The 20,605-nt window shown below is 46.6% G+C and overlaps 1 non-coding gene and 49 pseudogenes across 1 annotated transcript; all 50 read left to right on the forward strand.

The window, feature by feature from the left end:
* The first annotated feature begins 594 nt into the window (after positions 1 to 594).
* On the forward strand, positions 595 to 713 carry LOC140296027 (5S ribosomal RNA; annotated as a pseudogene).
* Positions 714 to 982: 269 nt separating this feature from the next.
* On the forward strand, positions 983 to 1,101 carry LOC140314697 (5S ribosomal RNA; annotated as a pseudogene).
* Positions 1,102 to 1,373: 272 nt separating this feature from the next.
* LOC140289484 (5S ribosomal RNA) lies at positions 1,374 to 1,492 on the forward strand (annotated as a pseudogene).
* A 656-nt stretch (positions 1,493 to 2,148) lies between these two features.
* On the forward strand, positions 2,149 to 2,267 carry LOC140296028 (5S ribosomal RNA; annotated as a pseudogene).
* A 269-nt stretch (positions 2,268 to 2,536) lies between these two features.
* On the forward strand, positions 2,537 to 2,655 carry LOC140314701 (5S ribosomal RNA; annotated as a pseudogene).
* A 272-nt stretch (positions 2,656 to 2,927) lies between these two features.
* On the forward strand, positions 2,928 to 3,046 carry LOC140293796 (5S ribosomal RNA; annotated as a pseudogene).
* Positions 3,047 to 3,308: 262 nt separating this feature from the next.
* On the forward strand, positions 3,309 to 3,427 carry LOC140276263 (5S ribosomal RNA; annotated as a pseudogene).
* Positions 3,428 to 3,696: 269 nt separating this feature from the next.
* LOC140296830 (5S ribosomal RNA) lies at positions 3,697 to 3,815 on the forward strand (annotated as a pseudogene).
* A 272-nt stretch (positions 3,816 to 4,087) lies between these two features.
* LOC140311742 (5S ribosomal RNA) lies at positions 4,088 to 4,206 on the forward strand (annotated as a pseudogene).
* Positions 4,207 to 4,475: 269 nt separating this feature from the next.
* On the forward strand, positions 4,476 to 4,594 carry LOC140313000 (5S ribosomal RNA; annotated as a pseudogene).
* A 269-nt stretch (positions 4,595 to 4,863) lies between these two features.
* LOC140295432 (5S ribosomal RNA) lies at positions 4,864 to 4,982 on the forward strand (annotated as a pseudogene).
* A 272-nt stretch (positions 4,983 to 5,254) lies between these two features.
* LOC140277112 (5S ribosomal RNA) lies at positions 5,255 to 5,373 on the forward strand (annotated as a pseudogene).
* Positions 5,374 to 5,642: 269 nt separating this feature from the next.
* On the forward strand, positions 5,643 to 5,766 carry LOC140268535 (5S ribosomal RNA; annotated as a pseudogene).
* A 269-nt stretch (positions 5,767 to 6,035) lies between these two features.
* LOC140286574 (5S ribosomal RNA) lies at positions 6,036 to 6,154 on the forward strand (annotated as a pseudogene).
* A 656-nt stretch (positions 6,155 to 6,810) lies between these two features.
* Positions 6,811 to 6,929, forward strand: LOC140296029 (5S ribosomal RNA; annotated as a pseudogene).
* Positions 6,930 to 7,198: 269 nt separating this feature from the next.
* LOC140314704 (5S ribosomal RNA) lies at positions 7,199 to 7,317 on the forward strand (annotated as a pseudogene).
* Positions 7,318 to 7,589: 272 nt separating this feature from the next.
* LOC140293797 (5S ribosomal RNA) lies at positions 7,590 to 7,708 on the forward strand (annotated as a pseudogene).
* A 262-nt stretch (positions 7,709 to 7,970) lies between these two features.
* LOC140276274 (5S ribosomal RNA) lies at positions 7,971 to 8,089 on the forward strand (annotated as a pseudogene).
* A 269-nt stretch (positions 8,090 to 8,358) lies between these two features.
* LOC140296852 (5S ribosomal RNA) lies at positions 8,359 to 8,477 on the forward strand (annotated as a pseudogene).
* A 272-nt stretch (positions 8,478 to 8,749) lies between these two features.
* Positions 8,750 to 8,868, forward strand: LOC140311747 (5S ribosomal RNA; annotated as a pseudogene).
* A 269-nt stretch (positions 8,869 to 9,137) lies between these two features.
* LOC140313003 (5S ribosomal RNA) lies at positions 9,138 to 9,256 on the forward strand (annotated as a pseudogene).
* A 269-nt stretch (positions 9,257 to 9,525) lies between these two features.
* LOC140295433 (5S ribosomal RNA) lies at positions 9,526 to 9,644 on the forward strand (annotated as a pseudogene).
* A 272-nt stretch (positions 9,645 to 9,916) lies between these two features.
* On the forward strand, positions 9,917 to 10,035 carry LOC140277118 (5S ribosomal RNA; annotated as a pseudogene).
* A 269-nt stretch (positions 10,036 to 10,304) lies between these two features.
* Positions 10,305 to 10,428, forward strand: LOC140268549 (5S ribosomal RNA; annotated as a pseudogene).
* Positions 10,429 to 10,697: 269 nt separating this feature from the next.
* Positions 10,698 to 10,816, forward strand: LOC140286585 (5S ribosomal RNA; annotated as a pseudogene).
* Positions 10,817 to 11,085: 269 nt separating this feature from the next.
* LOC140298995 (5S ribosomal RNA) lies at positions 11,086 to 11,204 on the forward strand. The gene has a single exon (XR_011914586.1). It is a non-coding gene; the product is annotated as a 5S ribosomal RNA (ribosomal RNA).
* A 269-nt stretch (positions 11,205 to 11,473) lies between these two features.
* Positions 11,474 to 11,592, forward strand: LOC140303556 (5S ribosomal RNA; annotated as a pseudogene).
* A 272-nt stretch (positions 11,593 to 11,864) lies between these two features.
* Positions 11,865 to 11,983, forward strand: LOC140289303 (5S ribosomal RNA; annotated as a pseudogene).
* A 269-nt stretch (positions 11,984 to 12,252) lies between these two features.
* On the forward strand, positions 12,253 to 12,371 carry LOC140300426 (5S ribosomal RNA; annotated as a pseudogene).
* Positions 12,372 to 12,643: 272 nt separating this feature from the next.
* LOC140289485 (5S ribosomal RNA) lies at positions 12,644 to 12,762 on the forward strand (annotated as a pseudogene).
* A 269-nt stretch (positions 12,763 to 13,031) lies between these two features.
* LOC140276285 (5S ribosomal RNA) lies at positions 13,032 to 13,150 on the forward strand (annotated as a pseudogene).
* A 269-nt stretch (positions 13,151 to 13,419) lies between these two features.
* LOC140305350 (5S ribosomal RNA) lies at positions 13,420 to 13,538 on the forward strand (annotated as a pseudogene).
* Positions 13,539 to 13,810: 272 nt separating this feature from the next.
* On the forward strand, positions 13,811 to 13,929 carry LOC140281239 (5S ribosomal RNA; annotated as a pseudogene).
* Positions 13,930 to 14,198: 269 nt separating this feature from the next.
* Positions 14,199 to 14,317, forward strand: LOC140296246 (5S ribosomal RNA; annotated as a pseudogene).
* Positions 14,318 to 14,586: 269 nt separating this feature from the next.
* Positions 14,587 to 14,705, forward strand: LOC140276296 (5S ribosomal RNA; annotated as a pseudogene).
* Positions 14,706 to 14,974: 269 nt separating this feature from the next.
* LOC140305355 (5S ribosomal RNA) lies at positions 14,975 to 15,093 on the forward strand (annotated as a pseudogene).
* A 272-nt stretch (positions 15,094 to 15,365) lies between these two features.
* Positions 15,366 to 15,484, forward strand: LOC140281250 (5S ribosomal RNA; annotated as a pseudogene).
* Positions 15,485 to 15,753: 269 nt separating this feature from the next.
* LOC140296247 (5S ribosomal RNA) lies at positions 15,754 to 15,872 on the forward strand (annotated as a pseudogene).
* A 269-nt stretch (positions 15,873 to 16,141) lies between these two features.
* On the forward strand, positions 16,142 to 16,260 carry LOC140296614 (5S ribosomal RNA; annotated as a pseudogene).
* A 269-nt stretch (positions 16,261 to 16,529) lies between these two features.
* LOC140291792 (5S ribosomal RNA) lies at positions 16,530 to 16,648 on the forward strand (annotated as a pseudogene).
* Positions 16,649 to 16,917: 269 nt separating this feature from the next.
* On the forward strand, positions 16,918 to 17,041 carry LOC140271143 (5S ribosomal RNA; annotated as a pseudogene).
* Positions 17,042 to 17,310: 269 nt separating this feature from the next.
* Positions 17,311 to 17,429, forward strand: LOC140296248 (5S ribosomal RNA; annotated as a pseudogene).
* A 269-nt stretch (positions 17,430 to 17,698) lies between these two features.
* LOC140276307 (5S ribosomal RNA) lies at positions 17,699 to 17,817 on the forward strand (annotated as a pseudogene).
* A 269-nt stretch (positions 17,818 to 18,086) lies between these two features.
* On the forward strand, positions 18,087 to 18,205 carry LOC140305359 (5S ribosomal RNA; annotated as a pseudogene).
* A 272-nt stretch (positions 18,206 to 18,477) lies between these two features.
* LOC140281261 (5S ribosomal RNA) lies at positions 18,478 to 18,596 on the forward strand (annotated as a pseudogene).
* A 269-nt stretch (positions 18,597 to 18,865) lies between these two features.
* LOC140296249 (5S ribosomal RNA) lies at positions 18,866 to 18,984 on the forward strand (annotated as a pseudogene).
* Positions 18,985 to 19,253: 269 nt separating this feature from the next.
* On the forward strand, positions 19,254 to 19,372 carry LOC140296615 (5S ribosomal RNA; annotated as a pseudogene).
* Positions 19,373 to 19,641: 269 nt separating this feature from the next.
* On the forward strand, positions 19,642 to 19,760 carry LOC140291793 (5S ribosomal RNA; annotated as a pseudogene).
* A 269-nt stretch (positions 19,761 to 20,029) lies between these two features.
* Positions 20,030 to 20,153, forward strand: LOC140271148 (5S ribosomal RNA; annotated as a pseudogene).
* Positions 20,154 to 20,422: 269 nt separating this feature from the next.
* Positions 20,423 to 20,531, forward strand: LOC140296737 (5S ribosomal RNA; annotated as a pseudogene).
* Positions 20,532 to 20,605: the final 74 nt, after the last annotated feature.

Here is a 20,605-nt window from a genome sequence, read left to right on the forward strand (position 1 = left end):
TGAGGAAGTTGGTCATCTTCAGCTGCTCCTGCTTTGTTGGCTGACACAAAGTGATCTGAGAGTCTCAGTTTCAGTTGCAGAGAATGATCACATCAGAGAAGATGATTTGCCCGCTACACATCAGCCTTTCTCGGCAATTATCTGGTTGCATAGAGGAACCGTATGATTCCAGTACCTATATAATGCACATTTGTCAGAGACATTGTTGCTTACGGCCACACCACCCTGAATAAGCCAGACCTCGTCTGATCTCGGACACCAAGAAGGTTGTACCTGGTTAGTACTTGGATGGGAGACAGCTTGGGAATACCAGGTGCTGTAAGCTTTTTCTCTTCTCTCTACCACCTGCATGTCTTTTGTTGCAACGTCTGATCACCCTGTGACACGTGAAGAAGTTGGTCATCTTCAGCTGCTGCTGCTTTGTTGATAGACACAAGGTGATCTGAGAGTCTCAGTTTCAGCTGAAGAGAATAATCACATCAAGGAGGAAGATGAACCCACTACAAGTCAGCCTTTTTCGGCAATTATCTGGTTACACAGAGGAAGTGTATGATTCCAGTACCTATATAATGCACATTTGTCACCGATATAGTTGCTTACGGCCACACCACCCTGAATAAGCCCGACCTCGTCTGATCTCGGAAGCCAAGCAGGGTTGCGCCTGGTTAGTGCTTGAATAGTAGACCGCTTGGGAATACCAGGTGCCTTAAGCTTTTTATCTTCTCTCTACCACCTGCATGTCTTTTGTTGCAACGTCTGATCACCCTGTGACACATGAGGAAGTTGGTCATCTTCAGCTTCTGCTGCTTTGTTGGCAGACACGAAGTGATCTGAGAGTCTCAGTTTCAGCTGAAGAGAATGATCACATCAGAGAAGATGATATGCCCGCTACACATCAGCCTTTCTCGGCAATTATCTGGTTGCATAGAGGAACCGTATGATTCCAGTACCTATATAATGCACATTTGTCAGAGACATTGTTGCTTACGGCCACACCACCCTGAACATGCCCGACCTCGTCTGATCTCGGAAGCCAAGCAGGGTTGAACCTGCTTAGTACTTGGATGGGAGACTGCTTGGGAATACCAGGTGCTGTAAGCTTCTTCTCTTCTCTCTACCACCTGCATGTCTTTTCTTGCAACGTCTGATCATCCTGTGACACATGAGGAAGTTGGTCATCTTCAGCAGCTGCTGCTTCTTTGTTGGCAGACACGAAGTGATCTGAGAGTCTCAGTTTCAGCTGCAGAGAATAATCACATCAGGGAAGAAGATGTGCCCACTACAAGTCAGCCTTTCTCTGCAATTATCTGGTTACATAGAAGAAGTGTATGATTCCAGTACCTATATAATGCACATTTGTCACAGCTATTGTTGCTTACGGCCGCACCACCCTGAATATGCCCGACCTCGTCTGATCTTGGAAGCCAAGGAGGGTTGGGCGTGGTTAGTACTTGGATGGAAGACCTCTTGGGAATACCAGGTGCTGTAAGCTTTTTCTCTTCTCTCTACCACCTGCATGTCTTTTGTTGCAACGTCTGATCACCCTGTGACACATGAGGAAGTTGGTCATCTTCAGCTGCTGCTGCTTTGTTGGCTGACACGAAGTGATCTGAGAGTCTCAGTTTCAGTTGCAGAGAATGATCACATCAGAGAAGATGATATGCCCGCTACACATCAGCCTTTCTCTGCAATTATCTGGGTGCATAGAGGAACCGTATGATTCCAGTACCTATATAATGCACATTTGTCAGAGACATTGTTGCTTACGGCCACACCACCCTGAATAAGCCAGACCTCGTCTGATCTCGGACACCAAGAAGGTTGTACCTGGTTAGTACTTGGATGGGAGACAGCTTGGGAATACCAGGTGCTGTAAGCTTTTTCTCTTCTCTCTACCACCTGCATGTCTTTTGTTGCAACGTCTGATCACCCTGTGACACGTGAAGAAGTTGGTCATCTTCAGCTGCTGCTGCTTTGTTGATAGACACAAGGTGATCTGAGAGTCTCAGTTTCAGCTGAAGAGAATAATCACATCAAGGAGGAAGATGAACCCACTACAAGTCAGCCTTTTTCGGCAATTATCTGGTTACACAGAGGAAGTGTATGATTCCAGTACCTATATAATGCACATTTGTCACCGATATAGTTGCTTACGGCCACACCACCCTGAATAAGCCCGACCTCGTCTGATCTCGGAAGCCAAGCAGGGTTGCGCCTGGTTAGTGCTTGAATAGTAGACCGCTTGGGAATACCAGGTGCCTTAAGCTTTTTATCTTCTCTCTACCACCTGCATGTCTTTTGTTGCAACGTCTGATCACCCTGTGACACATGAGGAAGTTGGTCATCTTCAGCTTCTGCTGCTTTGTTGGCAGACACGAAGTGATCTGAGAGTCTCAGTTTCAGCTGAAGAGAATGATCACATCAGAGAAGATGATATGCCCGCTACACATCAGCCTTTCTCGGCAATTATCTGGTTGCATAGAGGAACCGTATGATTCCAGTACCTATATAATGCACATTTGTCAGAGACATTGTTGCTTACGGCCACACCACCCTGAACATGCCCGACCTCGTCTGATCTCGGAAGCCAAGCAGGGTTGAACCTGCTTAGTACTTGGATGGGAGACTGCTTGGGAATACCAGGTGCTGTAAGCTTCTTCTCTTCTCTCTACCACCTGCATGTCTTTTCTTGCAACGTCTGATCATCCTGTGACACATGAGGAAGTTGGTCATCTTCAGCAGCTGCTGCTTCTTTGTTGGCAGACACGAAGTGATCTGAGAGTCTCAGTTTCAGCTGCAGAGAATAATCACATCAGGGAAGAAGATGTGCCCACTACAAGTCAGCCTTTCTCTGCAATTATCTGGTTACATAGAAGAAGTGTATGATTCCAGTACCTATATAATGCACATTTGTCACAGCTATTGTTGCTTACGGCCGCACCACCCTGAATATGCCCGACCTTGTCTGATCTTGGAAGCCAAGGAGGGTTGGGCGTGGTTAGTACTTGGATGGAAGACCTCTTGGGAATACCAGGTGCTGTAAGCTTTTTCTCTACCACCTGCATGTCTTTTGTTGCAACGTCTGATCACCCTGTGACACATGAGGAAGTTGGTCATCTTCAGCTGCTGCTGCTTTGTTGGCTGACACGAAGTGATCTGAGAGTCTCAGTTTCAGTTGCAGAGAATGATCACATCAGAGAAGATGATATGCCCGCTACACATCAGCCTTTCTCTGCAATTATCTGGGTGCATAGAGGAACCGTATGATTCCAGTACCTATATAATGCACATTTGTCAGAGACATTGTTGCTTACGGCCACACAACCCTGAACATGCCCGACCTCGTCTGATCTCGGAAGCCAAGCAGGGTTGGGCCTGGTTTGTACTTGGATGGAAGACCTCTTCGGAATACCAGGTGTTGTAAGCTTTTTCTCTTCTCTCTACCACCTGCATGTCTTTTGTTGCAATGTCTGATCACCCTGTGACACATGAGGAAGTTGGTCATCTTCAGCTTCTGCTGCTTTGTTGGCAGACACAAAGTGATCTGAGAGTCTCAGTTTCAGCTCGAGAGAATAATCACGTCAGGGAAGAAGATGTGCCCACTACTTATCAGCCTTTCTCGGCAATTATCTGGTTGCATAGAGGAACCGTATGATTCCAGTACCTATATAATGCACATTTGTCAGAGACATTGTTGCTTACGGCCACACCACCCTGAACATGCCCGACCTCGTCTGATCTCGGAAGCCAAGCAGGGTTGAGCCTGCTTAGTACTTGGATGGGAGACTACTTGGGAATACCAGGTGCTGTAAGCTTCTTCTCTTCTCTCTACCACCTGCATGTCTTTTGTTGCAACGTCTGATCATCCTGTGACACATGAGGAAGTTGGTCATCTTCAGCAGCTGCTGCTTCTTTGTTGTTAGACACGAAGTGATCTGAGAGTCTCAGTTTCAGCTGCAGAGAATAATCACATCAGGGAAGAAGATGTGCCCACTACAAGTCAGCCTTTCTCTGCAATTATCTGGTTACATAGAAGAAGTGTATGATTCCAGTACCTATATAATGCACATTTGTCACAGCTATTGTTGCTTACGGCCGCACCACCCTGAATATGCCCGACCTCGTCTGATCTTGGAAGCCAAGGAGGGTTGGGCCTGGTTAGTACTTGGATGGAAGACCTCTTGGGAATACCAGGTGCTGTAAGCTTTTTCTCTTCTCTCTACCACCTGCATGTCTTTTGTTGCAACGTCTGATCACCCTGTGACACATGAGGAAGTTGGTCATCTTCAGCTGCTGCTGCTTTGTTGGCAGACACGAAGTGATCTGAGAGTCTCAGTTTCAGCTGCAGAGAATGATCACATCAGGGAAGAAGATGTGCCCATAACAAGTGAGCCTTTCTCGGAAATTATCTGGTTACATAGAGGAAGTGTATGATTCCAGTACTTATATAATGCACATTTGTCACAGAAATTGTTCCTTACGGCCACACCACCCTGAATATGCCCGACCTCGTCTGATCTCGGAAGCTAAGGAGGGTTGGGCCTGGTTAGTACTTCAATGGGAGACTGCTTGGGAATACCAGGTGCTGTAAGCGTTTTCTCTTCTCTCTACAACCTGCATGTCTTTTGTTGCAACGTCTGATCACCCTGTGACACATGAGGAAGTTGGTCATCTTCAGCTGCTGCTGCTTTGTTGGAAGACACGAAGTGATCTGAGAGTCTCAGTTTCAGCTGAAGAGAATAATCACGTCAGGGAAGATGATGTGCCCACTACACATCAGCCTTTCTCAGCAATTATCTGGTTACATAGAGGAACCGTATGATTCCTGTACTTATATAATGCACATTTGTCACAGACATTGTTGCTTACGGCCACACCACCCTCAATATGCCTGACCTCGTCTGATCTCGGAAGCCAAGCAGGGTTGGTTCTGGTTAGTACTTGGGTGGGAGACCGCTTGAAAATACCATTTGCTGTAAGCTTTTTCTCTTCTCTCTACAACCTGCATGTCTTTTGTTGCAACGTCTGATCACCCTGTGACACATGAGGAAGTTGATCATCTTCAGCTGCTGCTGCTGCTTTGTTGGCAGACATGAAGTGATCTGAGAGTCTCAGTTTCAGCTCCAGAGAATAATCACATCAAGGAGGAAGATGTGCCCACTAAGAGTCAGCCTTTCTCGGCAATTATCTGGTTACATAGAGGAAGTGTATGATTCCAGTACCTATATAATACACATTTGTACCAGATATTGTTGCTTACAGCCACACCACCCTGAATAAGCTCGACCTCGTCTGATCTCGGAAGCCAAGCAGGGTTGGGCCTGGTTAGTTCTTGAATGGGAGACTGCTTGCGAATACCAGGTGCTGTAAGCTTTTTCTCTTCTCTCTACAACCTGCATGTCTTTTGTTGCAATGTCTGATCACCCTGTGACACATGAGGAAGTTGGTCATCTTCAGCTTCTGCTGCTTTGTTGGCAGACACGAAGTGATCTGAGAGTCTCAGTTTCAGCTGAAGAGAATGATCACATCAAGAAGGAAGATGTGCCCACTAAGAGTCAGCCTTTCTCGGCAATTATCTGGTTACATAGAGGAAGTGTATGATTCCAGTACCTATATAATACACATTTGTCACAGAGATTGTCGCTTACGGCCACACCACCCTGAATATAATATGCCCGACCTCGTCTGATCTCGGAAGCCAAGCAGGGTTGTGCCTGGTTAGTACTTGGGTGGGAGACTGCTTGGGAATACCAGGTGCTGTAAGCTTTTTCTCTTCTCTCTACCACCTGCATGTCTTTTGTTGTAACATCTGATCACCCTGTGACACATGAGGAAGTTGGTCATCTTCAGCTGCTGCTGCTTTGTTGGCAGACACAAAGTGATCTGAGAGTCTCAGTTTCAGCTGCAGAGAATAATCACATCAGGGAAGAAGATATGCCCACTACACATCAGCCTTTCTCGGCAATTATCTGGTTACATAGAGGAACTGTATGATTCCAGTACCTATATAATACACATTTGTACCAGATATTGTTGCTTACCGCCACACCACCCTGAATAAGCTCGACCTCGTCTGATCTCGGAAGCCAAGCAGGGTTGGGCCTGGTTAGTTCTTGAATGGGAGACCGCTTGCGAATACCAGGTGCTGTAAGCTTTTTCTCTTCTCTCTACCACCTGCATGTCTTTTGTTGAAACGTCTGATCACCCTGTGACACATGAGGAAGTTGGTCATCTTCAGCTGCTGCTGCTTTGTTGGCAGACACGAAGTGATCTTAAAGTCTCATTTTCAGCTGGAGAAAATTATCACGTCAGGGAACAAGATGTGCCCACTACATATCAGCCTTTCTTGGCAATTATATGGTTGCATAGAGGAACCGTATGATTCCAGTACCTATATAATGCACATTTGTCAGAGACATTGTTGCTTACGGCCACACCACCCTGAATAAGCCAGACCTCGTCTGATCTCGGACACCAAGAAGGTTGTACCTGGTTAGTACTTGGATGGGAGACAGCTTGGGAATACCAGGTGCTGTAAGCTTTTTCTCTTCTCTCTACCACCTGCATGTCTTTTGTTGCAACGTCTGATCACCCTGTGACACGTGAAGAAGTTGGTCATCTTCAGCTGCTGCTGCTTTGTTGATAGACACAAGGTGATCTGAGAGTCTCAGTTTCAGCTGAAGAGAATAATCACATCAAGGAGGAAGATGAACCCACTACAAGTCAGCCTTTTTCAGCAATTATCTGGTTACACAGAGGAAGTGTATGATTCCAGTACCTATATAATGCACATTTGTCACCGATATAGTTGCTTACGGCCACACCACCCTGAATAAGCCCGACCTCGTCTGATCTCGGAAGCCAAGCAGGGTTGCGCCTGGTTAGTGCTTGAATAGTAGACCGCTTGGGAATACCAGGTGCCTTAAGCTTTTTATCTTCTCTCTACCACCTGCATGTCTTTTGTTGCAACGTCTGATCACCCTGTGACACATGAGGAAGTTGGTCATCTTCAGCTTCTGCTGCTTTGTTGGCAGACACGAAGTGATCTGAGAGTCTCAGTTTCAGCTGAAGAGAATGATCACATCAGAGAAGATGATATGCCCGCTACACATCAGCCTTTCTCGGCAATTATCTGGTTGCATAGAGGAACCGTATGATTCCAGTACCTATATAATGCACATTTGTCAGAGACATTGTTGCTTACGGCCACACCACCCTGAACATGCCCGACCTCGTCTGATCTCGGAAGCCAAGCAGGGTTGAACCTGCTTAGTACTTGGATGGGAGACTGCTTGGGAATACCAGGTGCTGTAAGCTTCTTCTCTTCTCTCTACCACCTGCATGTCTTTTCTTGCAACGTCTGATCATCCTGTGACACATGAGGAAGTTGGTCATCTTCAGCAGCTGCTGCTTCTTTGTTGGCAGACACGAAGTGATCTGAGAGTCTCAGTTTCAGCTGCAGAGAATAATCACATCAGGGAAGAAGATGTGCCCACTACAAGTCAGCCTTTCTCTGCAATTATCTGGTTACATAGAAGAAGTGTATGATTCCAGTACCTATATAATGCACATTTGTCACAGCTATTGTTGCTTACGGCCGCACCACCCTGAATATGCCCGACCTTGTCTGATCTTGGAAGCCAAGGAGGGTTGGGCGTGGTTAGTACTTGGATGGAAGACCTCTTGGGAATACCAGGTGCTGTAAGCTTTTTCTCTACCACCTGCATGTCTTTTGTTGCAACGTCTGATCACCCTGTGACACATGAGGAAGTTGGTCATCTTCAGCTGCTGCTGCTTTGTTGGCTGACACGAAGTGATCTGAGAGTCTCAGTTTCAGTTGCAGAGAATGATCACATCAGAGAAGATGATATGCCCGCTACACATCAGCCTTTCTCTGCAATTATCTGGGTGCATAGAGGAACCGTATGATTCCAGTACCTATATAATGCACATTTGTCAGAGACATTGTTGCTTACGGCCACACAACCCTGAACATGCCCGACCTCGTCTGATCTCGGAAGCCAAGCAGGGTTGGGCCTGGTTTGTACTTGGATGGAAGACCTCTTCGGAATACCAGGTGTTGTAAGCTTTTTCTCTTCTCTCTACCACCTGCATGTCTTTTGTTGCAATGTCTGATCACCCTGTGACACATGAGGAAGTTGGTCATCTTCAGCTTCTGCTGCTTTGTTGGCAGACACAAAGTGATCTGAGAGTCTCAGTTTCAGCTCGAGAGAATAATCACGTCAGGGAAGAAGATGTGCCCACTACTTATCAGCCTTTCTCGGCAATTATCTGGTTGCATAGAGGAACCGTATGATTCCAGTACCTATATAATGCACATTTGTCAGAGACATTGTTGCTTACGGCCACACCACCCTGAACATGCCCGACCTCGTCTGATCTCGGAAGCCAAGCAGGGTTGAGCCTGCTTAGTACTTGGATGGGAGACTACTTGGGAATACCAGGTGCTGTAAGCTTCTTCTCTTCTCTCTACCACCTGCATGTCTTTTGTTGCAACGTCTGATCATCCTGTGACACATGAGGAAGTTGGTCATCTTCAGCAGCTGCTGCTTCTTTGTTGTTAGACACGAAGTGATCTGAGAGTCTCAGTTTCAGCTGCAGAGAATAATCACATAAGGGAAGAAGATGTGCCCACTACAAGTCAGCCTTTCTCTGCAATTATCTGGTTACATAGAAGAAGTGTATGATTCCAGTACCTATATAATGCACATTTGTCACAGCTATTGTTGCTTACGGCCGCACCACCCTGAATATGCCCGACCTCGTCTGATCTTGGAAGCCAAGGAGGGTTGGGCCTGGTTAGTACTTGGATGGAAGACCTCTTGGGAATACCAGGTGCTGTAAGCTTTTTCTCTTCTCTCTACCACCTGCATGTCTTTTGTTGCAACGTCTGATCACCCTGTGACACATGAGGAAGTTGGTCATCTTCAGCTGCTGCTGCTTTGTTGGCAGACACGAAGTGATCTGAGAGTCTCAGTTTCAGCTGCAGAGAATGATCACATCAGGGAAGAAGATGTGCCCATAACAAGTGAGCCTTTCTCGGAAATTATCTGGTTACATAGAGGAAGTGTATGATTCCAGTACTTATATAATGCACATTTGTCACAGAAATTGTTCCTTACGGCCACACCACCCTGAATATGCCCGACCTCGTCTGATCTCGGAAGCTAAGGAGGGTTGGGCCTGGTTAGTACTTCAATGGGAGACTGCTTGGGAATACCAGGTGCTGTAAGCGTTTTCTCTTCTCTCTACAACCTGCATGTCTTTTGTTGCAACGTCTGATCACCCTGTGACACATGAGGAAGTTGGTCATCTTCAGCTGCTGCTGCTTTGTTGGAAGACACGAAGTGATCTGAGAGTCTCAGTTTCAGCTGAAGAGAATAATCACGTCAGGGAAGATGATGTGCCCACTACACATCAGCCTTTCTCAGCAATTATCTGGTTACATAGAGGAACCGTATGATTCCTGTACTTATATAATGCACATTTGTCACAGACATTGTTGCTTACGGCCACACCACCCTCAATATGCCTGACCTCGTCTGATCTCGGAAGCCAAGCAGGGTTGGTTCTGGTTAGTACTTGGGTGGGAGACCGCTTGAAAATACCATTTGCTGTAAGCTTTTTCTCTTCTCTCTACAACCTGCATGTCTTTTGTTGCAACGTCTGATCACCCTGTGACACATGAGGAAGTTGATCATCTTCAGCTGCTGCTGCTGCTTTGTTGGCAGACATGAAGTGATCTGAGAGTCTCAGTTTCAGCTCCAGAGAATAATCACATCAAGGAGGAAGATGTGCCCACTAAGAGTCAGCCTTTCTCGGCAATTATCTGGTTACATAGAGGAAGTGTATGATTCCAGTACCTATATAATACACATTTGTACCAGATATTGTTGCTTACAGCCACACCACCCTGAATAAGCTCGACCTCGTCTGATCTCGGAAGCCAAGCAGGGTTGGGCCTGGTTAGTTCTTGAATGGGAGACTGCTTGCGAATACCAGGTGCTGTAAGCTTTTTCTCTTCTCTCTACAACCTGCATGTCTTTTGTTGCAATGTCTGATCACCCTGTGACACATGAGGAAGTTGGTCATCTTCAGCTTCTGCTGCTTTGTTGGCAGACACGAAGTGATCTGAGAGTCTCAGTTTCAGCTGAAGAGAATGATCACATCAAGAAGGAAGATGTGCCCACTAAGAGTCAGCCTTTCTCGGCAATTATCTGGTTACATAGAGGAAGTGTATGATTCCAGTACCTATATAATACACATTTGTCACAGAGATTGTCGCTTACGGCCACACCACCCTGAATATAATATGCCCGACCTCGTCTGATCTCGGAAGCCAAGCAGGGTTGTGCCTGGTTAGTACTTGGGTGGGAGACTGCTTGGGAATACCAGGTGCTGTAAGCTTTTTCTCTTCTCTCTACCACCTGCATGTCTTTTGTTGTAACATCTGATCACCCTGTGACACATGAGGAAGTTGGTCATCTTCAGCTGCTGCTGCTTTGTTGGCAGACACAAAGTGATCTGAGAGTCTCAGTTTCAGCTGCAGAGAATAATCACATCAGGGAAGAAGATATGCCCACTACACATCAGCCTTTCTCGGCAATTATCTGGTTACATAGAGGAACTGTATGATTCCAGTACCTATATAATACACATTTGTACCAGATATTGTTGCTTACCGCCACACCACCCTGAATAAGCTCGACCTCGTCTGATCTCGGAAGCCAAGCAGGGTTGGGCCTGGTTAGTTCTTGAATGGGAGACCGCTTGCGAATACCAGGTGCTGTAAGCTTTTTCTCTTCTCTCTACCACCTGCATGTCTTTTGTTGAAACGTCTGATCACCCTGTGACACATGAGGAAGTTGGTCATCTTCAGCTGCTGCTGCTTTGTTGGCAGACACGAAGTGATCTTAAAGTCTCATTTTCAGCTGGAGAAAATTATCACGTCAGGGAACAAGATGTGCCCACTACATATCAGCCTTTCTTGGCAATTATATGGTTGCATAGAGGAACCGTATGATTCCAGTACCTATATAATGCACATTTGTCACAAACATTGTTACTTACGGCCACACCACCCGGAATATGCCCAACCTCGTCTGATCTTGGAAGCCAAGCAGGGTTGGGCCTGGTTAGTACTTGGATGGGAGACCGCTTGGGAATACCAGGTGCTGTAAGCTTTTTCTCTTCTCTCAACCACCTGCATGTCTTTTGTTGCAACGTCTGATCACCCTGTGACACATGAGGAAGTTGGTCATCTTCAGCTGCTGCTGCTTTGTTGGCAGACATGAAGTGATCTGAGAGTCTCAGTTTCAGTTGCAGAGAATGATCACATCAGAGAAGATGATTTACCCGCTACACATCAGCCTTTCTCGGCAATTATCTGGTTGCATAGAGGAACCGTATGATTCCAGTACCTATATAATGCACATTTGTCAGAGACATTGCTGCTTACGGCCACACCACCCGGAACATGCCTGACCTCGTCTGATCTTGGAAGCCAAGCAGGGTTGGGCCTGGTTAGTACTTGCATGGGAGACCACTTGGGAATACCAGGTGCTGTAAGCTTCTTCTCTACTCTCTACCACCTTCATGTCTTTTGTGGCAACGTCTGATCCTCCTGTGACACATGAGGAAGTTGGTCATCTTCAGCTGCTTTTGCGTCTTTGTTGGCAGACACGAAGTGATCTGAGAGTGTCAATTTCAGCTGCAGAGAATAATCACATCAGGGAAGAAGATGTGCCCACTACAAGTCAGCCTTTCTGGGCAATTATCTGGTTACATAGAGGAAGTGTATGATTCCAGTACCTATATAATGCACATTTGTCACAGATATTGTTGCTTACGGCCACACCACCCTGAATAAGCCCGACCTTGTCTGATCTTGGAAGTCAAGCAGGTTTGGGCCTGGTTAGTACTTGGATGGAAGACTGCTTGGGAATACCAGGTGCTGTAAGCTTTTTCTCTTCTCTCTACCACCTGCATGTCTTTTGTTGCAACGTCTGATCACCCTGTGACACATGAGGAAGTTGGTCATCTTCAGCTTCTGCTGCTTTGTTGGCAGACACGAAGTGATCTGAGAGTCTCAGTTTCAGCTGAAGAGAATGATCACATCAGAGAAGATGATATGCCCGCTACACATCAGCCTTTCTCGGCAATTATCTGGTTGCATAGAGGAACCGTATGATTCCAGTACCTATATAATGCACATTTGTCAGAGACATTGTTGCTTACGGCCACACCACCCTGAACATGCCCGACCTCGTCTGATCTCGGAAGCCAAGCAGGGTTGAGCCTGCTTAGTACTTGGATGGGAGACTGCTTGGGAATACCAGGTGCTGTAAGCTTCTTCTCTTCTCTCTACCACCTGCATGTCTTTTCTTGCAACGTCTGATCATCCTGTGACACATGAGGAAGTTGGTCATCTTCAGCAGCTGCTGCTTCTTTGTTGGCAGACACGAAGTGATCTGAGAGTCTCAGTTTCAGCTGCAGAGAATAATCACATCAGGGAAGAAGATGTGCCCACTACAAGTCAGCCTTTCTCTGCAATTATCTGGTTACATAGAAGAAGTGTATGATTCCAGTACCTATATAATGCACATTTGTCACAGCTATTGTTGCTTACGGCCGCACCACCCTGAATATGCCCGACCTCGTCTGATCTTGGAAGCCAAGGAGGGTTGGGCGTGGTTAGTACTTGGATGGAAGACCTCTTGGGAATACCAGGTGCTGTAAGCTTTTTCTCTTCTCTCTACCACCTGCATGTCTTTTGTTGCAACGTCTGATCACCCTGTGACACATGAGGAAGTTGGTCATCTTCAGCTGCTGCTGCTTTGTTGGCTGACACGAAGTGATCTGAGAGTCTCAGTTTCAGTTGCAGAGAATGATCACATCAGAGAAGATGATATGCCCGCTACACATCAGCCTTTCTCTGCAATTATCTGGGTGCATAGAGGAACCGTATGATTCCAGTACCTATATAATGCACATTTGTCAGAGACATTGTTGCTTACGGCCACACAACCCTGAACATGCCCGACCTCGTCTGATCTCGGAAGCCAAGCAGGGTTGGGCCTGGTTTGTACTTGGATGGAAGACCTCTTCGGAATACCAGGTGTTGTAAGCTTTTTCTCTTCTCTCTACCACCTGCATGTCTTTTGTTGCAATGTCTGATCACCCTGTGACACATGAGGAAGTTGGTCATCTTCAGCTTCTGCTGCTTTGTTGGCAGACACAAAGTGATCTGAGAGTCTCAGTTTCAGCTCGAGAGAATAATCACGTCAGGGAAGAAGATGTGCCCACTACTTATCAGCCTTTCTCGGCAATTATCTGGTTGCATAGAGGAACCGTATGATTCCAGTACCTATATAATGCACATTTGTCAGAGACATTGTTGCTTACGGCCACACCACCCTGAACATGCCCGACCACGTCTGATCTCGGAAGCCAAGCAGGGTTGAGCCTGCTTAGTACTTGGATGGGAGACTACTTGGGAATACCAGGTGCTGTAAGCTTCTTCTCTTCTCTCTACCACCTGCATGTCTTTTGTTGCAACGTCTGATCATCCTGTGACACATGAGGAAGTTGGTCATCTTCAGCAGCTGCTGCTTCTTTGTTGTTAGACACGAAGTGATCTGAGAGTCTCAGTTTCAGCTGCAGAGAATAATCACATCAGGGAAGAAGATGTGCCCACTACAAGTCAGCCTTTCTCTGCAATTATCTGGTTACATAGAAGAAGTGTATGATTCCAGTACCTATATAATGCACATTTGTCACAGCTATTGTTGATTACGGCCGCACCACCCTGAATATGCCCGACCTCGTCTGATCTTGGAAGCCAAGGAGGGTTGGGCCTGGTTAGTACTTGGATGGAAGACCTCTTGGGAATACCAGGTGCTGTAAGCTTTTTCTCTTCTCTCTACAACCTGCATGTCTTTTGTTGCAACGTCTGATCACCCTGTGACACATGAGGAAGTTGGTCATCTTCAGCTGCTGCTGCTTTGTTGGCAGACACGAAGTGATCTGAGAGTCTCAGTTTCAGCTGCAGAGAATGATCACATCAGGGAAGAAGATGTGCCCATAACAAGTGAGCCTTTCTCGGAAATTATCTGGTTACATAGAGGAAGTGTATGATTCCAGTACTTATATAATGCACATTTGTCACAGAAATTGTTCCTTACGGCCACACCACCCTGAATTTGCCCAACCTCGTGTGATCTCGGAAGCCAAACAGGGTTGAGCCTGCTTAGTACTTGGATGGGAGACTGCTTGGGAATACCAGGTGCTGTAAGCTTCTTCTCTTTTCTCTACCACCTGCATGTCTTTTGTTGCAACGTCTGATCACCCTGTGACACATGAGGAAGATGGTCATCTTCAGCTGCTGCTGCTTTGTTGGCAGACACGAAGTGATCTGAGAGTCTCAGTTTCAGTTGCAGAGAATGATCACATCAGAGAAGATGATTTGCCCGCTACACATAAGCCTTTCTCGGCAATTATCTGGTTGCATAGAGGAACCGTATGATTCCAGTACCTATATAATGCACATTTGTCAGAGACATTGTTGCTTACGGCCACACAACCCTGAACATGCCCGACCTCGTCTGATCTCGGAAGCCAAGCAGGGTTGGGCCTGGTTTGTACTTGGATGGAAGACCTCTTCGGAATACCAGGTGTTGTAAGCTTTTTCTCTTCTCTCTACCACCTGCATGTCTTTTGTTGCAATGTCTGATCACCCTGTGACACATGAGGAAGTTGGTCATCTTCAGCTTCTGCTGCTTTGTTGGCAGACACAAAGTGATCTGAGAGTCTCAGTTTCAGCTCGAGAGAATAATCACGTCAGGGAAGAAGATGTGCCCACTACTTATCAGCCTTTCTCGGCAATTATCTGGTTGCATAGAGGAACCGTATGATTCCAGTACCTATATAATGCACATTTGTCAGAGACATTGTTGCTTACGGCCACACCACCCTGAACATGCCCGACCACGTCTGATCTCGGAAGCCAAGCAGGGTTGAGCCTGCTTAGTACTTGGATGGGAGACTACTTGGGAATACCAGGTGCTGTAAGCTTCTTCTCTTCTCTCTACCACCTGCATGTCTTTTGTTGCAACGTCTGATCATCCTGTGACACATGAGGAAGTTGGTCATCTTCAGCAGCTGCTGCTTCTTTGTTGTTAGACACGAAGTGATCTGAGAGTCTCAGTTTCAGCTGCAGAGAATAATCACATCAGGGAAGAAGATGTGCCCACTACAAGTCAGCCTTTCTCTGCAATTATCTGGTTACATAGAAGAAGTGTATGATTCCAGTACCTATATAATGCACATTTGTCACAGCTATTGTTGATTACGGCCGCACCACCCTGAATATGCCCGACCTCGTCTGATCTTGGAAGCCAAGGAGGGTTGGGCCTGGTTAGTACTTGGATGGAAGACCTCTTGGGAATACCAGGTGCTGTAAGCTTTTTCTCTTCTCTCTACAACCTGCATGTCTTTTGTTGCAACGTCTGATCACCCTGTGACACATGAGGAAGTTGGTCATCTTCAGCTGCTGCTGCTTTGTTGGCAGACACGAAGTGATCTGAGAGTCTCAGTTTCAGCTGCAGAGAATGATCACATCAGGGAAGAAGATGTGCCCATAACAAGTGAGCCTTTCTCGGAAATTATCTGGTTACATAGAGGAAGTGTATGATTCCAGTACTTATATAATGCACATTTGTCACAGAAATTGTTCCTTACGGCCACACCACCCTGAATTTGCCCAACCTCGTGTGATCTCGGAAGCCAAACAGGGTTGAGCCTGCTTAGTACTTGGATGGGAGACTGCTTGGGAATACCAGGTGCTGTAAGCTTCTTCTCTTTTCTCTACCACCTGCATGTCTTTTGTTGCAACGTCTGATCACCCTGTGACACATGAGGAAGATGGTCATCTTCAGCTGCTGCTGCTTTGTTGGCAGACACGAAGTGATCTGAGAGTCTCAGTTTCAGTTGCAGAGAATGATCACATCAGAGAAGATGATTTGCCCGCTACACATAAGCCTTTCTCGGCAATTATCTGGTTGCATAGAGGAACCGTATGATTCCAGTACCTATATAATGCACATTTGTCAGAGACATTGTTGCTTACGGCCACACCACCCTGAATAAGCCCGACCTTGTCTGATCTCGGACGCCAAGCAGGGTTGTACCTGGTTAGTACTTGGATGGGAGACAGCTTGGGAATACCATGTGCTGTAAGCTTTTTCTCTTCTCTCTACCACCTGCATGTCTTTTGTTGCAACGTCTGATCACCCTGTGACACGTGAAGAAGTTGGTCATCTTCAGCTGCTGCTGCTTTGTTGGAAGACACGAAGTGATCTGAGAGTCTCAGTTTCAGCTGAAGAGAATAATCACGTCAGGGAAGAAGATGTGCCCACTACACATCAGCCGTTCTCATCAATTATCTGGTTACATAGAGGAACCGTATGATTCCTGTACTTATATAATGCACATTTGTCACAGACATTGTTACTTACGGCCACACCACCCTGAATTTGCCTGACCTCGTCTGATCTCGGAAGCCAAGCAGTGTTGGGCCTGTTTAGTACTTGGGTGGGAGACAGCTTGGGAATACCAGGTGCTGTAAGCTTTTTCTCTTCTCTCTACCACCTGCATGTGTTTTGTTGCAACATCTGATCACCCTGTGACACATGAGGAAGTTTGTCATCTTCAGCTTCTGCTACTTTGTTGGCAGACACGAAGTGATCTGAGAGTCTCAGTTTCAGCTGCAGAGAATAATCACATCAGGGAAGAAGATGTGCCCACTACAAGTCAGCCTTTCTCGGCAATTATCTGGTTACATAGAGGAACCGTATGATTCCAGTACCTATATAATGCACATTTGTCACAGACCATGTCGCTTACGGCCACACCACCCTGAATATAATATGCCCGACCTCGTCCGATCTCGGAAGCCAAGCGGGGTTGTGCCTGGTTAGTACTTGGGTGGGAGACTGCTTGGGAATACCAGGTGCTGTAAGCTTTTTCTCTTCTCTCTACCACCTGCATGTCTTTTGTTGCAACTTCTGATCACCCTGTGACACATGAGGAAGTTGGTCATCTTCAGCTGCTGCTGCTTTGTTGGCAGACACGAAGTGATCTGAGAGTCTCAGTTTCAGCTGCAGAGAATAATCACATCAGGGAAGAAGATGTGCCCACTACAAGTCAGCCTTTCTCGGCAATTATCTGGTTACATAGAGGAACCGTATGATTCCAGTACCTATATAATGCACATTTGTCACAGAAATTGTTCCTTACGGCCACACCACCCTGAATTTGCCCAACCTCGTGTGATCTCGGAAGCCAAACAGGGTTGAGCCTGCTTAGTACTTGGATGGGAGACTGCTTGGGAATACCAGGTGCTGTAAGCTTCTTCTCTTTTCTCTACCACCTGCATGTCTTTTGTTGCAACGTCTGATCACCCTGTGACACATGAGGAAGATGGTCATCTTCAGCTGCTGCTGCTTTGTTGGCAGACACGAAGTGATCTGAGAGTCTCAGTTTCAGTTGCAGAGAATGATCACATCAGAGAAGATGATTTGCCCGCTACACATAAGCCTTTCTCGGCAATTATCTGGTTGCATAGAGGAACCGTATGATTCCAGTACCTATATAATGCACATTTGTCAGAGACATTGTTGCTTACGGCCACACAACCCTGAACATGCCCGACCTCGTCTGATCTCGGAAGCCAAGCAGGGTTGGGCCTGGTTTGTACTTGGATGGAAGACCTCTTCGGAATACCAGGTGTTGTAAGCTTTTTCTCTTCTCTCTACCACCTGCATGTCTTTTGTTGCAATGTCTGATCACCCTGTGACACATGAGGAAGTTGGTCATCTTCAGCTTCTGCTGCTTTGTTGGCAGACACAAAGTGATCTGAGAGTCTCAGTTTCAGCTCGAGAGAATAATCACGTCAGGGAAGAAGATGTGCCCACTACTTATCAGCCTTTCTCGGCAATTATCTGGTTGCATAGAGGAACCGTATGATTCCAGTACCTATATAATGCACATTTGTCAGAGACATTGTTGCTTACGGCCACACCACCCTGAACATGCCCGACCACGTCTGATCTCGGAAGCCAAGCAGGGTTGAGCCTGCTTAGTACTTGGATGGGAGACTACTTGGGAATACCAGGTGCTGTAAGCTTCTTCTCTTCTCTCTACCACCTGCATGTCTTTTGTTGCAACGTCTGATCATCCTGTGACACATGAGGAAGTTGGTCATCTTCAGCAGCTGCTGCTTCTTTGTTGTTAGACACGAAGTGATCTGAGAGTCTCAGTTTCAGCTGCAGAGAATAATCACATCAGGGAAGAAGATGTGCCCACTACAAGTCAGCCTTTCTCTGCAATTATCTGGTTACATAGAAGAAGTGTATGATTCCAGTACCTATATAATGCACATTTGTCACAGCTATTGTTGATTACGGCCGCACCACCCTGAATATGCCCGACCTCGTCTGATCTTGGAAGCCAAGGAGGGTTGGGCCTGGTTAGTACTTGGATGGAAGACCTCTTGGGAATACCAGGTGCTGTAAGCTTTTTCTCTTCTCTCTACAACCTGCATGTCTTTTGTTGCAACGTCTGATCACCCTGTGACACATGAGGAAGTTGGTCATCTTCAGCTGCTGCTGCTTTGTTGGCAGACACGAAGTGATCTGAGAGTCTCAGTTTCAGCTGCAGAGAATGATCACATCAGGGAAGAAGATGTGCCCATAACAAGTGAGCCTTTCTCGGAAATTATCTGGTTACATAGAGGAAGTGTATGATTCCAGTACTTATATAATGCACATTTGTCACAGAAATTGTTCCTTACGGCCACACCACCCTGAATTTGCCCAACCTCGTGTGATCTCGGAAGCCAAACAGGGTTGAGCCTGCTTAGTACTTGGATGGGAGACTGCTTGGGAATACCAGGTGCTGTAAGCTTCTTCTCTTTTCTCTACCACCTGCATGTCTTTTGTTGCAACGTCTGATCACCCTGTGACACATGAGGAAGATGGTCATCTTCAGCTGCTGCTGCTTTGTTGGCAGACACGAAGTGATCTGAGAGTCTCAGTTTCAGTTGCAGAGAATGATCACATCAGAGAAGATGATTTGCCCGCTACACATAAGCCTTTCTCGGCAATTATCTGGTTGCATAGAGGAACCGTATGATTCCAGTACCTATATAATGCACATTTGTCAGAGACATTGTTGCTTACGGCCACACCACCCTGAATAAGCCCGACCTTGTCTGATCTCGGACGCCAAGCAGGGTTGTACCTGGTTAGTACTTGGATGGGAGACAGCTTGGGAATACCATGTGCTGTAAGCTTTTTCTCTTCTCTCTACCACCTGCATGTCTTTTGTTGCAACGTCTGATCACCCTGTGACACGTGAAGAAGTTGGTCATCTTCAGCTGCTGCTGCTTTGTTGGAAGACACGAAGTGATCTGAGAGTCTCAGTTTCAGCTGAAGAGAATAATCACGTCAGGGAAGAAGATGTGCCCACTACACATCAGCCGTTCTCATCAATTATCTGGTTACATAGAGGAACCGTATGATTCCTGTACTTATATAATGCACATTTGTCACAGACATTGTTACTTACGGCCACACCACCCTGAATTTGCCTGACCTCGTCTGATCTCGGAAGCCAAGCAGTGTTGGGCCTGTTTAGTACTTGGGTGGGAGACAGCTTGGGAATACCAGGTGCTGTAAGCTTTTTCTCTTCTCTCTACCACCTGCATGTGTTTTGTTGCAACATCTGATCACCCTGTGACACATGAGGAAGTTTGTCATCTTCAGCTTCTGCTACTTTGTTGGCAGACACGAAGTGATCTGAGAGTCTCAGTTTCAGCTGCAGAGAATAATCACATCAGGGAAGAAGATGTGCCCACTACAAGTCAGCCTTTCTCGGCAATTATCTGGTTACATAGAGGAACCGTATGATTCCAGTACCTATATAATGCACATTTGTCACAGACCATGTCGCTTACGGCCACACCACCCTGAATATAATATGCCCGACCTCGTCCGATCTCGGAAGCCAAGCGGGGTTGTGCCTGGTTAGTACTTGGGTGGGAGACTGCTTGGGAATACCAGGTGCTGTAAGCTTTTTCTCTTCTCTCTACCACCTGCATGTCTTTTGTTGCAACTTCTGATCACCCTGTGACACATGAGGAAGTTGGTCATCTTCAGCTGCTGCTGCTTTGTTGGCAGACACGAAGTGATCTGAGAGTCTCAGTTTCAGCTGCAGAGAATAATCACATCAGGGAAGAAGATGTGCCCACTACAAGTCAGCCTTTCTCGGCAATTATCTGGTTACATAGAGGAACCGTATGATTCCAGTACCTATATAATGCACATTTGTCACAGACCATGTTGCTTACGGCCACACCACCCTGAACATGTCTGATCTCGGAAGCCAAGGAGGGTTGGGCCTGGTTAGTACTTAAATGGGAGACCGCTTGGGAATACCAGGAGCTGTAAGCTTTTTGTCTTCTCTCGACCACCTGCATGTCTTTTGTTGCAACGTCTGATCCCCCTGTGACACATGAGGAAGTTGG

This window comes from Leuresthes tenuis, unplaced genomic scaffold, assembly GCF_036924035.1.
Source record: "Leuresthes tenuis unplaced genomic scaffold, fLeuTen1.0.hap1 SCAF_1, whole genome shotgun sequence".
Classification (NCBI taxonomy): Eukaryota; Metazoa; Chordata; class Actinopteri; order Atheriniformes; family Atherinopsidae; genus Leuresthes; species Leuresthes tenuis.